The sequence below is a fragment of the Otolemur garnettii genome, unplaced genomic scaffold, assembly GCF_000181295.1.
Source record: "Otolemur garnettii isolate 467f Iridium unplaced genomic scaffold, OtoGar3 scaffold00001, whole genome shotgun sequence".
Lineage (NCBI taxonomy): Eukaryota > Metazoa > Chordata > Mammalia > Primates > Galagidae > Otolemur > Otolemur garnettii.
In genome coordinates, this window is record NW_003852396.1 from 57,097,238 (window position 1) to 57,114,297 (window position 17,060).

A 17,060-nucleotide genomic window follows, 5' to 3' on the forward strand; every position below is an offset into this window, starting at 1 on the left:
AAGGGGCCTCTGCTCCCTTCCTCCGGACTATGACAAAGCAGGAAACCAGCCATAGGCCTCTCTCATAACTAAGCCTTAAACTTCTGAGTCTCTCCAGTGTCGACAGACTCCATGCTAGTGATGAGAATTCCACGGGGTATGGTTTAGACTACAAAGTAGTGGCTGCCACAGGTCTATAGACAGATTAGGAAACAAGGGGATTCATGCAATGATGGAGGTGTGATAAAGTGTTCCCATGCACAAATAATAAAGCAGCATCTAGTCTGGGGGAAGTAATCAAGAGTTCCCAAGGAAAGGGTGGGTAGTCTCAAAATTAGTGAGAATTGGAGCAGCTGCCATGGAAAATACATGGGCACGTGATGCCTAGGGTGGAACAGAAGCGACTGAGCTGGAGAAATAGGTTAGGTCCACCTGGAAATAGCATGCTCCTTTGCCGGCCTTGGCCCCATCCCTCTTTCGCCTTCTCTCTCTCTCTCTCTCTCTCTCTCACACACACACACACACACACACCTCTTTGCCAATTTATTTCTGTGTAAAAGAAACAAAAAATATTCCATTTCTCTCCTTGAAATTCTTTTAGGGATTTCTAGAAACTCATATAAATAAGCAGTAGCAGAAAATTTTTTTTCTTATGACCAAAAAACTATCTGTCTTAATCCACAAGCCCTCGTTTCTTTGGAGAAGAAAGAAAAATTATTTTCTTGCCTTTATTAGTCATCAGCTAGTCAAAATTCTTTAAGCTCTTCACAGCCCAAATATACCTATTACCACAATGAATTTATCCCCGGCTTTGAACCCTCTCAGTGGCGAGACAAATGTTCCAGGTCACACTATGAAGCTTTGGCTTACACAGAAAGGGGCAGAGGGCAGCAGGCCTGTGTTTGCGCAAAGCACCATAGGAGGCCATGTGGGACACAGACTGGTCCATTGTCAATGGTTTTGTTCTCTCTGAGGGCTGGACTGCAATGTTCTGTTTACTCTTCTCTCTCCCCACCAAGCCTGTGACACCTCACTGAAAATAGGCACTCCACCCTGGGCCACCGGGGCTGTTCTTGATCTGGAGATGAATGTGAATGAATAATGGAAGAGACTTCCCTTTGCCAAGATAGTTCATTGAATGTGTTTGGAGAGAATGAAAAGATGACCACTTTTTCCTCCTGCTTATCCTGGCCTCTCAGCCCATCTGATTTTAGTGTTCTGAAGTGATAGGAGGGTGAGAAAGACCTAGAGGATTCGGATCCATTTTTCCATTCCCAAATGTGTAGATGGAGACAGAGGAGCCCATAATTCCTTGTAAGCTGTGAGTCACTTAGCTATTTTTTTTCCTATAGCTGAATGATTCAATGACTGTTCACCACTGCTTCCCATGCCATCTCCTGCATATTGGTACTGATCAGATCTCAAGATATCAGAAAAGCATATTTGTTTCTTGTAACAGTAAGTGTCTCATTCCAAATGGGCTGCTGTAACAAAATGCCCTCAATAGGGTTGCTTATAAAAAAGAAATTTATTTTGCACAATTCTTGAGACTGAGAAGTCCAAGATCAAGATGCCAACAGATTCTGTGTCTGATGGAGACCCAGTTCCTAGTCCAGGAATAGTGCCTTCTCACTGGGTCCTACGTGTTGGAAAAGGCAAGGCCGGGGACTCTTTTATAAGAACACTAATTCCATCTGCTAATAATCCCTTCTCAAATGGTCCCCCCTCCTAATACCATCACTTTGGAGGTTACGATTTCAACATCAGAACTCAGGGTGGACACATTCAGCCCATAAGGAAACACCAACCCAGGAGAAAAGACTGACTCCTCCTTCACTGTCTGATCACAGCACTGTGCCAGGCACAGTGGGAGTAAGACATCTGCTGCCTGCCCTGTGTGGACACTTGCAGTCTAGACAGCACAAAATGAGTCAGTTCACTTGCATGGTAAGGCTCTGATAGCAGTAACACAGGGCACAGAGAGAAGTGGCACCTGATGGAAATTACAAAGAAAAGTCCTCAGGGCAGAAGGAGTCGCATGGCAAAGGCTTACCAAACAAGAATAGCATGGATGAGAGTAAGTAAAAATAAGCAGAGGATCTAACATGGAATAGGAAAGGGAGACAGTGGAGAGGGACTTCGATATGCCATGCTTAAGCTAGGCTTTATGAAAAAGCACTGCATGTGGGAATTCTCAACCCTTTTCCACCTCCACACACAGGACAGATGTAGTTCATAGGCACAACACACTCCCCTGGGCAAACTCAGATTAGCAGCTGCAACATTTACTAAATGGACTGAGTTGCAGGCGTTTCTGGGCCTCCTGGCTCCAATGACATCCCTTTCTCCTCCACTTTCGAATGCACTTCAGAAGCCAAGTGGGCGAGATTGAATTGGCCTCACCTTCAATCATCTCCGATCGAGTTTTCTAAATGCAAATCTGAAAAAGGTGCCCCATTTTAATTGAAGTAAGAGTATTTGCAAACAACTCACTGTTTTGTTTTGTTTTGTTTTTTCTTTTTTATTGAATGGTAACTATGTACATTAATGCACTTCTGGGGTACAGTGTGGTGTTTTCACACACAGCTCACTGTTAACACTGATATGGTGATGCCTCGTTGGGGTTGAGATCCACTCTGTCAGATATACTATAGAGAGGTAAAGTTGTTTGAGTTCTTTCCTCTGTTTTATTTATTTGTGGTTAGGAAATAGGGCAGTTGTGGAGACCTGCTGAAAATGAGTACCAACCTTGGGGCAGATAAAAGTCATCCATAGGCTTTTCTGCTGGCACCAATCAGGAGCAAACTTGGGACACAGGTGAATTGGGCAAGATTTAGATATGGAACTGTGTCTTAGTTCTACACACACTACTATCACCATACCTTCTGCAGTTACTCCTAGGAGTTCGTGTTCAAGAGTTTTCCCCAGTTACCTAATTGTAGGCCTTTTTCTTAAAAACGAGAAGTTATGATAAATGTCAAAAAAATATTTTCCAACATCTCTAAGGACTTTTTGAACACGGTCAATGACATTAGGACAGGGATTCTGTTCTCTTAAGTGTTGGCTCCTTCCCTCTGTCTACCATTTTGATTTTGATCAACATACTTCTCCTCCCAAAGACAAGTATCACCAAAGCTCACAGCTAGGCCCTGTTCTCTGGCATAACAGTGTTTTCATGCCTCTGGTAAGCCTCCAGAATCCCAGTGGCTTCTTCTTCATTAGACCAACATTTGTTCTGATTTGGTTAAGTCCCAGAAAAACCTCGTCCAGCAACTGTCTCTCAAAACAAGGACTGTACTTGTGAGAAGAGTGTTCCCATGTGGGAGAAATTTCTCCTGAATACAGATTAGTTAGAAAACCTACCCACAATTATCTCTGCTATTTGCTCACTTTTTTCCACTCCTGGCTAATGATAGAAACATAATTCTAGGGATTAGATAGCATATATGTTTTAAAAGAAAAAGCCAAAACAAACAAAGCTGAGAGTATGAGTGTCACCGGGATGCTAACTTATAATTTCTCCTCGTGGACTCCGGAGAACAGCACATAACACAGGGGTTTTATTTACACTTGAGGCTCCTCCAATTTATTTCTCACTCAGCCTCACAAATCAGGTTTCGCTCTGAGTGAGCACAGAAATCGTAGGCTATCATCTCTGAGGGTCTTATGGGGGTCCAAACACTGCCTGTTCCCTTTGGATGTTTTTTTAAGGAAAGAAGCCTTTTTCTGAAATCATATGCGGTTGTAACCCTTGAAAACAAATTTATAAATTTACGGAGAAATGTTAATGTAAGCCCTTGGAAAGAATATAAACATTTGACCAAAGCAATTACTCTTGAATTGCTTGAGGGTCTAGAGCAGAGGCCAGATCCCTGGAGGGGCTGCAGCATTATCTCTCTAGCCTCTCGGCTACAGAACCTCCAGCAAGACACTTAACCTTTGGACGCCTCAATTTTCTTATCTGTAAAAATGGAAACTACAGCATCAGTCCTGTTTCACAACATCATGAGTGTGGATCATATGAGAAAAGATATAGGAAAGTGTTATACAACTATAAAAATACAACATAAATATAAGACATCATTATTTTAAAGCAGTCACCATCTGTCATGGACTGAATGTTTGTGCCCACTCCCCCCAAATCCATATGTTGAAGTCCTAACTCCCAACGTGATGGGATTCAGAGATGGGGACCTCCGGGAGGTAATGAGAATTAAATGAGGTCAGGAGGCCTCATGCTGGGATCATTCCCCTTATAAGAAGAGATACCACTTTGGGGAGCACACAAAGAAAAGGTCACGTGAGGACACAGACGACGATAGCCACCTAAAAGCCAAGAGAAGAGTTCTCAGAATGAAATTTACTGTGTTGGTACCTTGATTTTGAACTTCTCCGCCTCCAGAACTGTGAGAAAATAGATTTCTCTTACTTCAGCCACCCAGTCTATGATACAGGTTAGACAATCGAAATCTGAAAATCTAAAGTTCAAAATGCTCCATAAACCAAAACTTCTGGAGCACTGACATGGCACTCAAAGGAAGTGGTCATTTCAGATTTTGGAGCTTTTGACTAGGGACGTTTAGCTAATAAATATAAATCAGATACTCTAAAATCTAAAAAAAAAAAAAAATCTCAAATTTAAAACACTTCTGGCCCTCAGCATTTTATCTAAGGATACTCAACCTGTATGTTGTCATTGTAGCCTAAGCTAAGGCACCATCAAATCTAGATAACAGATATAGAGGCTGTTCTTAGTAGCAAGTTTTGCTATCGTACCTGAAGCTCAACAACCCATGGGTTAGAAATGGTTCCCAAAGTTTCTCTCAGGCATTGACAGAATTATTAAGGTTTATAATTGACCTGCGAGTTGATAACATGGTAGTCAAACTTTCTTAGGCCTTCATAATCTAAATCAATTTAGTATTTTGGACAGTTTTTTGTTTTGTTTTGTTTTGTAAAATGTTTGTAGATAACATTAGCTTACATGTTCAGAATATTGTTAACAGTAGGATCATTTATTCATTCAACACAATGTAACTGAGCATGATGATAGAGTCAAATGGAGGGACCCGCCCAAATAGGATGTCCCCCTCAGGAAAGAGAGAATGTGCCCACCTCACCCTTCTGACCCCTTAAACCCCCTACCCACCTTAACCCATGTGCTGACTTTCTTCTCCAGCTCAGCTCACCCGGCACCCAGGTGGGAATAAAGGCTGATGTTGCCCGCACAGAACCTGGACTCCATTTTCCTTTCGTTCACATTTTGAAATAATCTTTTATTTTTGGTCTTTGACCTCTCACATCTGCTTTGTCTCAGGCATTCATCTAAGGACCAAGCAGTAATGATACCAAAGCCCTTCTTCTCAAATAAACAAGAACATTTCAGGCAACAATAAATGTTATGAGGAAAATAATACAGGATAATGGATTATTGGGGCAGGGAGTTGCAACTTTGTTTGGGTAGCTAAGAAGAAAGCTTCCTGAGGCAACCTTTGAGCTAAGGACTCAAGAAAGCTTGCCATGTGATGATCTGGGACAGAGAAAAGCAACACCCTGAGCCTGGGTAGGAGCCAATGTGGCTCAAAAGTTGAAGTTTTGGTAGTTAAGTAACAAAAGCTTCCCGCAAAGGAGCCTGGTGAACACATCGGATCCAACACACCAGGGTCCTAATACAATTTAATCCTATCACACCCTACCTAGTACATTCCAAGTCCAGATCCCAGAAATATCTCTCTCTCTCTCTCTCTCTCTTTTCCTTCTCTTAGCACCTAATTCAAGGCTTGTTCATTCTTAGTGTCTGGAAAAGGTTTGGACTGTGCCCCTAGGAGGTTAGAGAGAGAGAGTGGTGAGGAGGAGAGAGGAAAAGTGCTCGCTGTTCTACATCTGAATCCTGCTACATTTACATAAGAGGCTGTGATGATTGCTAACCCCAGGGGTCCTGGTTTGTAAAAGTAGTTAGCAGATTCCTTTCCTTTGTCTGGTGCAGCTTATACTTTGACAGGCAGGATGTACTACGCTCTGTTACAACTTCGGTTTCACTAAAGGTTCTTTTGGTAGCAAGGAACAGAAATCAGTTCAAGTTAGCCCATATATAACAGTGGTAAAGTTTTAGACCCTACAGGAATCCAGAAAAAAAGAGCCTAGGAACCAAAGACAAAAACAGATGATTAACCAGGTTTTTCCTTCTCTCTCTCTCACCTATCTACTCCTGCCTCCCTCCCTCTCTCTCTTTATCTTTCTTTCTCTCTCTTCCTCTCACCCGCCCTTCCTTGCCCTTCTCTATCTCCATTTCCTCCCCACTCTTTTCTCTCTCTGCCCTGGGTCCCTGCTTTCCCATGACCTCATGCATATGGGCCCATAGTGGCTGATTTAGCCCTATTGCTACATGACCTTGCATTCAATGGTCTTTTCCTTTCTTGCCTTAAAATTTCCAAAAGAAGAAATCTAATTAATTTAGCCCATCTTTTTGAACCAGGCCACTTAAATCCCAGGTTACCTGGTCAAGTCTCCTATGTCTCAAAGGAGAAACATTCAGCTGGGCCTGTGGGTGAGATGAAATTTTCTGAATAGGGACCAACACACATCCAGTGCATTAATTGTGACAGCAACATGCCTACTTGCATTAAGATCTTGGGAGACTCTTAATATTCATACTCATGTCAGCCCCTCTTGGTATCATTTTTAGCATGCTTAAAATTTGCACATTCCACAGAAGTTTATTTTACAATTGAGTTGCAACAGACTAGTATACAGTATTACCCTGAAATTCTGCAGTATTTTGTGAGGGTTTTTTTTTTTTCTGTAGCTAATAATTTCATTTTCAGAACGTAAACATTTTGTAGCCTCGTTAAAAATTTATAGGGACAAGAAACAAACCGAAATCCCTGAACAAAGAAGTAGCTCTTTGATCACTGGCAAGCACTTAAGTTTCTTGGCTTTTAAGGAATTACTAAATCAGCTCATTGGCAGATAAAGTCCAGATGAAAAATATCCTCCCTCACCTGTTTGTCTGTGCCAGGCTCTGAGCTGACGTCTGGGATTGCATCCTGTGTTTATGTTGTCTTCTATGTTGTGTGTAAGCTATACTGGGAAAGCTAATTATTAAACTCTGCAAATGCACCCAGAGGCTACTGTGAGCAATGCATCAAAAAAAAAAAATCTAAAAATAACTAAGTAATAAATAACCATTTGCAGATGGGAATTGTTCCTGCATTTTCTAAACAACAGCAGGTTTCTTTAAGACACTATATTTTTCCTGATATTTTTACTAGGTGTACGAAATCTTTCCCACTTCAACACAGATAATTTGAATAAGAATGTGATAAAATTGACTGGATAAAAATTAAAGTTATTTTTAAAGACAGAATCAAACCATGGCTTTTATCCTAGAATCATTTCACACACACACACACACACACACACACACACACACACCCCTTCTATGTTAATTATAAAAACCAAGGCAGTCATTTCTTTATCTTTTGAAATATGATGGGGGTACAAATGTTTTTGTTACATGGATGCCCTTCCCATGGGTCACTGCAGAAGTTTTGAGATCTATGTAAAATCTAAGTGGATGGAAACAAATGAAGCAACACTGAGAAGCTGAGCAAGTTGAAACAGGAAGGGGCTGGGCGGTGCCTGTGGCTCAGAGGAGTAGGGCGCCAGCCTCATATGGCAGAGGTGGCGGGTTCAAACCCAGCCCCAGCCAAAAACTGCAAAAAAAAAAAAAAAGGAAACATAAAGGAGCGAATCAGAAAAGACGCTACCGACAGTGTTTCTCAGTATTTCTTGAAGTTGAAATAATGGACCATAACACAGTCTGTCTCACAGTTTTCAAAGTGACCCACATATAATGCTGAAGTCGGAGCTTTTGGTGTGCCCATCACTGGGATAGTGTCCACTGTACCGAGCAGGTGAGTTTTTATCCCTCACACCCCTCCGCTCCCCAGTCCTCCCTTCCAATGTTCTGCATATCTCTTCCTGCCCGTGTGCACCTATCGTGTAGCTCCCACAGACTAGTGAGAATTTAGGTTTGGTTTTCCATTCCTGAGATACTTCACTTGGGATAATGGTCTTCAGTTACATCCATGTTGCTACAATAATACTATTTCATTCCTTTTATGATTGAGTAGTACTTCATGGATGGAGTACTAGGTATTTATGTAGTGCATGTTATTATACACACATCATATATAATACATACACTACATTTTCTTTAGCCTCTTGTGAATTGATGGGCATTTCGGTTGATTATGCATCTTCGCAATTGTGAATTGTGGTGAAATAAACAGTTGAGGGCACGTGTCTTTTTTGATAAATGACTTCTTTTTCTTTGGCTAGATACCCAGCAGAGAGATCACTGGATCGGATTATCATTTATTTCTCTGAGTAGTACTGCTCTCCATAGCAGTTATACTGCTTTGCAGCCCCGTAGACAGCATGTATGTGTTCTTTTATAGAACACTGTTCTACATGTGTTCATCTATAAGCTGCAGCTACTCTAGCCTCTATTAGTTTTTGACTTTTTAATATGGCCATTCTGACAAGAGGAAGGTGATATATCATTGTAGTTTTAATTCACATTTCCCTGATGTGAGCATTTTTTCACATTTCTTGTCCATTTGTCTATCTTTTGGGGGGAAACTTCTGTTCATGTCTTCTACTACATTTTTTAAAGACAGAGTCTTCTTCTGTTAGCCTAGGTAGAGGGTCATGGTGTCATCACTGCTCACAGCAACCTCAAACTCTTGGGCTAAAGAGATCCTCTTGCTTCAGCCTCCAAGTAACTGGGACTATAAGCCTGCATCATGCCTGTCTAGTTTTTCTATTTTTAGTAGAGATGGTATATGTGTGTGTGTGTGTGTCTGTCACTTTTGCTTAGGCTTATCTCAACTTCTGGCTCAAGCAATCCACCTGCCCCAACCTTCCAGAGTGCTAGGATTACAGGCAGGCATGAACCTCTGAGCCTGGCCTTTCTACTCACTTGTTGATGAGGTTGTTCATTTTTCTCTTGCCTATTTGTTTGAGTTCTTTGTAAACTGTGGAATATAGTTTGTGAATATTTTCTCCCATTCTGTAGATTGTCTATTCACTCTGACAGTTGTTTCCTTTGCTGTGCAGAAGCTTTTTAATTTAATTAAGTTCCATTTATTTAATTTTGTTGTTACTGTATTTGCCTTTGGGGTCTAAGTCATAAATTCTCTACCCAGGCTGAGACCTAGAAGGGTTTTTTTTCCCTTCATTTTCTTCTAGAATTTTTATGGTTTTGTGCCTTACATTTAAGCTTTTTATCCATCCTGAATTAATTTTTGTATATGGTGAGAGAGGGGTCCTGATTCATTCTTCTGCATGTGGCTATCCAGTTTTTCCAATACCATTTCTTGGCTAGGGCCTCATTTCCCCAGCTATGCGGCTTTATTTCTGGGAACTCTATTTTGTTCCATTGGTTCATGTTTCTCCTTATACTATGAATATCAGCACCATGCTATTTTGGTTGCCATAACCTTGCAATATAATTTGAAGTCAGATAATGTGATGCCTCCTGATTTGTTCTTTTTACTTAAGATTGTTTTAGCTATTTGGGCCCTTTTTGCTGTTGCTCCAAATTAAGTTTAGGATTATCTTTTCTAGGTCTGGGAAATAAGATGTTGGTATTCTGGTGGGGATTATGTTGAATCTGTAAATCACTTTGGGCAGTATGGATGTTTAAATGATGCTGATTCTGCCAATCCATGAACAAGGGATGTTTTTCCATTTGTGTCATAGAAGATTTCTTCCATCAGTGTTTTATAGTTCTCCTTGTAGAGATCTTCACTTCTTTGTTTAAGTATATTAGGTATTTGATTTTCTTTGTAGTTATTGTGAATGGTATTGGGCTCCTAATTTGACTGTCTGCTTGACAGTTATTAGTACACTAGTGGGTATCCTTTGTGCTGTTGAATGTATAATGTACTTTTGAGTATTTCCTGTAGGGCAGATCCAGGTATGGCAAATTCCTTTAGTGTTTGCTTGCCTGAAAAAGTGTCTATTTCTTTATCACTTATGAATCTTGATTCTTCAGGATATAAAGTTCTTAGCTGGCAGTTGTTCTATTTAAGATTAAAAATGAGGCCCAATCCTTCTGGCTTACAAGGTCTGCTGTTATTCTGCTGTGTTTTCCTTTATGGGCTGGTTGTTGCTTTTGTCTCATAGCTTATGGCATTTTCTCCTTCATTTTGACTTTGGTCAAGTTGATGACCATTTGTCCTGGAAATATCCTATTTGCCATGAATCCTCCTGGTGCTCAATGACCGTCTTGAATCTGGATACCTGAATCTCTGTGATACCAGAGAAGTTATCTTCAGTAATTCCTTTAAGTAGGTTTTCTATGATTTTTGGTATATCTTTTTCTCCCCAAGAAATACCTATAATTCATATTTTGGTTCATTTTACATAGTCCCAGATTTCTCTGAGTGCTCATTCTTCTTTATTCTTTTATTCTGCATCTGTGACCAACGGGGTTAGCACAAAAGCCTTTATTTCTCCTGCTAAGTCTAGGCTGTTGAAAATTTTCTGCTGTACTTTATAATTCTTTAAATGATTTTTTCGTTTCATTAAGTTCTGTTATATCTTATGTTGTCTATCTCATTAGTGAGTTTTTATATTTTTCACTCATGTCTTGAATTTTCTTTTTTTTCTTCTTCTTCGTTTTTGGCTACTTTATGTTGGTTTATCAACTTTCTCTTCAGTCTCATTCATGTTACTTGCCCTCTGTATTTTAGATTCCATATCTGACATGTTGATAATTTCCTTTTGGTTGAGCTCCGTTGCTATGAATATATTGTAATTTGGGGAGGAAATGTTGAACTAACTTGTTTTCTCATGTTGCTAGAATCCTTTTGCTGACTTCTTGTCATCTGAAATCTCTTCTCTGTGCTCAAGGCTGATAGGTTTGTAGGCTACTGTTTCTCCTTTGCTGGGAACTCTCCTACTTAGAAGAAAGATCACTAGATAGTGCTTTTGTGTCCTACTCCAGTGGATTGCCTGGGCAAGAGAGGGAAGATGCACTGAGAGACTGGATGAGGCTGTCTCCCTGTGGTTGTCATGGTCCAAGCTGATGCTGGGTGTAGTTATGTGACTACAGCTGGTGGCAGAGCATGTTCTGAGGCTTTGCCAAATGCTGAGGTGATCACCGCCTGATTACCACCACTGGATTTTAGCCAGTGCCTGAGCAGGTCATGGGAACTTGGCAGGTGCCTGGATGCATCAGGGGGCCTTGGCTAGCACCTGAGCAGGGTGCAGGACACAAGCGGGTCCCTTGACAGGTTGCAGGATCTTGTCAGGCACCTGGGAGATTGTGAGATCTTGGCAAGTACCTGAGTGCACTGTGGGACTGCCGCCAGGGTTAGGGCGGGTCACAGTTTATTGGTTCCTCTTTATCTGGGTTCCTATACAGATTGTGGGACCTTGTTGGGTACCTGTGCAGATCCATGGCAGGTCTCTGAACAGGTCAGGAGACTTGGTTGGTACTTGGACAGGTCACAGTACTGTGGCCAACAGCACGGTGGCTCATTTGGCCATAGTACCTGTGCCACCTGTGGCTGGCAGGGCCAAGAAGAGGTACAACACCCGCTGGGGAGTCATGGCAACTAGGGCTCTCCCTCCCCCAGGTGTGATGGGCAGCTGCTAAGGTGCTATTTAGGTGGCCGCAGCAGTGCTAGCGAGATGGTGAGATGGTGGTGGCAGATGCTGAGGGTCAGTGAGTCCCTGCTCTTCTCAGAACACCTGGGAGATGGCCATTGGAGGGATTTGGAGGACTGTTGGTGGGTGCATGGCACCCAGTCTTAGTGCATGTGAGAGTACTTGCCCTTTCTATTCCCTCTCTGGCTTCCCAGGGGTAATGGAGAGTTGGTTGCAGTGGAACCAACCGCTCTGCAGACTGGGTGCTCTGGAGCTGAGATAGCATATGACATCTGTTGCAGTGACCCTAAACCAGAAGCTGGTGGGACCCCACTGTGCCCTTTCTCTGGTACAGTGATGCTGCACACTCTCCAAGTAGCTCCCTGATCAGTCTGGAGGCCTACTTTGAGGGGGAGTTGCTTTGTACCTTAGATTGTCTGCTGAGGGAGTGTGGAATCCTAGAGATCTCTCTCCTGACTCTCCCCCATATGGATGCTTCCCCTCGGTACTCTCTGATCTCAATGCACAAATTGCCTTCCCTCTCTTTCACCCCTTTGGGTGTCTCCAGTCACCTCTGTCATAATTCACAATGTTCTCTCTGAGACAGTTCATCTGTAGGTGAACCTCTATGTACAACCTTCGATTCCATCCTGGAGAGTGGTGAGTACAAGATGCTTCTAGTCCATCATCTTGGCCTCCCAAGAGAGTCATTTCTGAGAAGCAGAGCATTTTAGCAATTAATTTAGAATATAACATTGCCAAAAGTTTAAGATCTACTCTTCAAAGGAATGTCTTCATTTTTTGGTTCTATTTGTTCAAGTTCATTCAGAGAGTTAAAAATGGGGGGAGGGACAAATTAGACCTGAAAAGTTCTTCATGGCCTGAGAATATGTGTCAGAAATATGTAGGTGAGTAAGGTTCAGAATTTGCAGTGAGACACTTACTGAAAAATGCAAGGAGGATTAAAGATTTTTAGCAGGGATGATGTGCTAACATGTACAAGATAGTTAAAATAATATTAAGTGACAAAGATGTAAGATCAACATGCATGTGAATGAGCTTGATATGTGATTATCTGAGAGAATTTCTTCTATCCATGGAGTTAGGACCCAAGCAAATTATTTGATGTAGTCTTTTGAGAGAGCTCTAGTTCACATGGTCTTTTGTTACCCATAATGTATATGTAGTTAGTGGTCTGCCTGTGTGCTTCCAACTCAGCTGAAATCCTTGTACTAATAACATTTAATAAAACAATTAATTTTTCTAGTCAAGATAGTGCATATCCATAAAGGATAGACCTTGGCTCTAGTTTTAAGCTAAATGAATCTATGATAGGCTCTTCTCTTCAACTCAGAGTTATTGAATATTTCATTTCTAAATTAAATGTGATGTATGAAAAGAATAATGTAATTCATTTATGTTGCTATATAGAATACAGATTAAAAGCACAGACTAAAATCAGAAAATACCCATTAATTACTTACTGTATGACCTTGGTTAAGTTTCTTAAAATGTCTAAATGTAACATCTTCATCTGCAAAATGAGAATGATGATATGGGACTTAGAATGTGGTTGTGAGAACTGGATGAGCTAAGTCATGGGAAGGACAAATTGCAGGGTGGCGCCTGTGGCTCAGCGGGTAGGGCGCTGGCCCCATATACCGAGGGTGGTGGGTTCAAATCTGCCCCGGCCAAACTGTAACAACAAAAAAAATAGCTAGGCATTGTGGTAGGCACCTGTAGTCCCAGCTACTCGGGAGGCTGAGGCAAGAGAATCACCTAAGCCCAGGGGTTGGAGGTTGCTGTGAGCTGTGTGACACCACCTCACTCTACCGAGGGTGATAAAGTGAGACTCTGTCTCTACAAAAAAAAGAAAAGAGAAAAACAAATTGCAAACAACAGTTGAGGAGAGGATTCTATTCAGGCTATTTCAATACAGAGAACACTTGTTAATAAGGAGAATCTCAAAGGAAAGAGGCAGGTGGCAAGGGAGTCACCCTGGAATCCCATAGTTGTTCTAGGAGTAAGAGGAAGGATGAAGTTAGTCTTAGCTTGGAGTGTGCAAGGGCAGGGTGGTCCTTTATGTGTTTTCTCCTGTGACTCTCTTCCGGGAACACAGGGCCTGATAAGCCTAACACAGCCAGTCTTTCCCTTTTGTACAAGACAAATGACCATCATTCATCACCGAAAAGGTCACAGGCAATTATAAACCTCCTGAGTGGGGTGAAGGAGGGTTGAAGACATAGTACCTCAATTACTCTTGTTGGCATTGTTCCTAAAAAACTAGTTGAACCATCTGTTGAAAGGTCATGGCAGAAGTCAGTTATTTTAGAGATCTGGAGTCAGGCATCTTAAAAGGGAGACACCTAAAAGTGGCGAAGAGAAATAGTAATATGATAAATTGCATGAAAATGTCAGTTGTTGAACCTGAATGTAAACTCGTTCAGTGGATTCTAAGAGGTTGGTTGCTGGAGGAAGTATTTTGTTTACATAATACTATTGGTTAAGTGTCTTGAAGCTCTTCTGCTAGGATGTGCATGTTTTTGGTGATGTTTTCCACGGTCTTAATTATCTCTCATATCCTTAGTAAAAAAAAAGCCTTGGTTTCCTTAAATAATCAAGGATATAATAAAGTCAGCATAAATCACAGAAGGTTTGTCTGTTAAGACCCAAACAGAATGCCTGTATTGAGGTAGATGACACACGAGGTAAAAATAACCATTTCTATTTCTTATTAAGAACAGACCAGGCTGGGTGGGGTGGATCATGCCTGTAATCCTAGCACTCTTGGAGGCTAAGGCAGAAGGATCACTGGAGGTCAAGAGTTCCAGATCAGCCTGAGCAATAGTGAAAACCTCATTTCTACTAAAAATAGAAAAAGTCAGCAGGCCTGGTGGTACATGCCTGTAGTCCTAGCTACTCAGGATGCTGAAGCAGGAGGATTGCTGGAGCCCAGGAGTTGGAGGCTGAGGCTGCAGTGAACTATGATGATGCCGTGGCACTCTAACCCAGGAAACACCTCAAGCCTCAGTCTTAAAAAAAAAAAAAAAATTAAAGCAGACCAATAATAAAATAAAGCCACTTAAAAATAGTAAACTTTGTTTTACAACAACACAATATTTGATAGCAAAGCTTTTTTTAATATAAATAAATCTTCAAACTTTAGCCAGCTTTGGCCATGACAAAATTTCTTTTCCACAAGTCTTTTATAAATCTTTATTGCCATATATATCACAGATCCAAGCTTCTTTGTAGCATATAAAAGTAAAAATCAAAAGTATATATCATTTCTAGGCCTTTTGGCGAAGATTAACTGTAGTGTTCCTATCGATTTAATATCTAATATATCCTCTATACAAAGACAATGTACTCAATGGACTTTTGGAGCAGGCTAATGGAATAGAAGCTTACTCCATCCACTTCACTCATCAACCTGGTATTGCAATACCTCCAGAAATACCACACCAAAACAAAAGGCACAAAACTTAAAATTATCATTAAGTAATTGATGTTTCAGTATTCTGTATTACTTGGAAATAATCTAGGAATCTAACGAATATCTCTTAAGTAATTCAGTTTAGTATCAATACAAGGTTTTCAGCTACCTAAAGATCTTTGAAGTTATTTTCAAGCTAGCATACTACAAACTATTAATGGCTGATGAAATAAAGTTTTCAAAATGATTATCCTGTGTTTTAAATACAAATTTACATTTTTATGACATAAATAGTAAGTAGAAGAAATATGAGCATATTTGCCAAGAAACTTGTATAAGTTTACAAACAACATACTAGAATGAAATGGAATAAAAATCTATGTGAATATTATAGTTAACACCAACAAATCAGAGAAAATACAGCTGTTTTCATTAAACTAAAATTAGTAAAGTTTCATTTGCAAAAGATTTTCCTAAATTATGGGCGCTTCCTAAAATACTTCTGAGTTGGTTTTTATGAGGATGTTTTTAAAACTTAACACATTGAAAGTCTTAGTAGTTCAATTTTCTTAATTTCTGGGAATTTTAGAAATGTTCAAGTTACATAAGCAATAATTTACCTCTAAACTAATCATGATAGACCTCTTTTAAGATACTTTATAATTAAATTTAGTAATACCATCTGGAGACAGGAAAATATTACACTCTTCTACAATGAGAGGTAAAAGCCTTTCTGAATTATAGATGTAAACATACACATAGAGAGAAAAAGCTTAGAGCATCAATTCTAAAACTTTAATTCTAGGTCTTGCATAAACCTAGAAATACAAACTCACTGGTTCATATCAAATAGCTATTCTCTTCCCAGTGGGTACAGGTTTTCCATTGTTTTAAACTCAAAATAGACACATAGACAAATACGAAAGACTAGCAAACTAGTCTCTGTCATGACGTACCCAACAAAGACCAGGTTATTCATTCATTTACAGAGATCACCAATGGGTCAGACCATACATAATACCACAGGAAGCCAACCCCCAAAATCAAGTAAGTGTTTTTTAAAAAATCAAAATCAGGCTGGGCATGGTGGCTCATGCCTGTAACCCTAGCACCCTGGGAGGCCAAGGCAGGAGGGTTGCTTGAGCTCAGGCGCTTGAGACCAGCCTCACCAAATCTCCCATCTGTAGCAAAAATAGAAAAAATTAGCTAAGGGTTGTGGCAGGCACCTGACATCCTAGCTTCTTGGGAGGCTGAGGCAGGAGGGTTGCTTCAGCTCAAGAATTTGAGGTTGCTTTGAGCTAGGTTAACACTATGGCACTCTAGCACAGGTAACAGAACAAGACTGTCTCAAAAAAAAAAAATCAAAATCAAAATCCAATCCTTATAGTGCTATCAGTGGACAAGAGCCCCATAATCTAAAATCAGAAGTCAGAATCACTACTGGGTCCTGGTTCCAGGAGACTTACCCAGGGTGGAGTGCACTGGGACTCCAAAAGGAGGCTGGTCTTATTCCAGTTATGGCACCAAACTGTGAGCAACTAATTACCAAACAAAGAGATTAATTTGGGGTGAGGAATAAGTAGTCTGATTTCAAAATTGTTCTTTTTTAAGCATCAAAGGAAGCAAGAAAAGCTTCATCATTCTCTATTAATGAAAAGATTTGTTATATAAAATTTGAATTCAGTCAAAATGTTGTACTTAAGGATCAGATAGGCCACAGGTTTCCTAAAGGCCACAGGTTCAGGAAGGGAGATGTTGGGGTATTTTAGAAGCAGGTAAGCAAGAGAGCCATGCAGGAGTTTGTGGAAGTCATGAGGATGAAAGGATGGAAGTGGGTCTCATCTCAAATTATAACATGTCACGATGATCCCTATAGGGTGGGAGGATTTCTTAACCACTGCTGCCTTTGCAGGAGCAAAGGACTCCAAGTGCTACGCTGTCACATTGTCAGTCATATAAACTGTTTGTTCATAAAGAACAAAGT

The 17,060-nt window shown here is 40.6% G+C and overlaps 1 non-coding gene across 1 annotated transcript; it reads left to right on the forward strand.

The window, feature by feature from the left end:
- Positions 1 to 14,923: 14,923 nt before the first annotated feature.
- On the forward strand, positions 14,924 to 15,105 carry LOC111724762. The gene has a single exon (XR_002772997.1). It is a non-coding gene; the product is annotated as a U2 spliceosomal RNA (small nuclear RNA).
- The last annotated feature ends 1,955 nt before the right edge of the window (positions 15,106 to 17,060 follow it).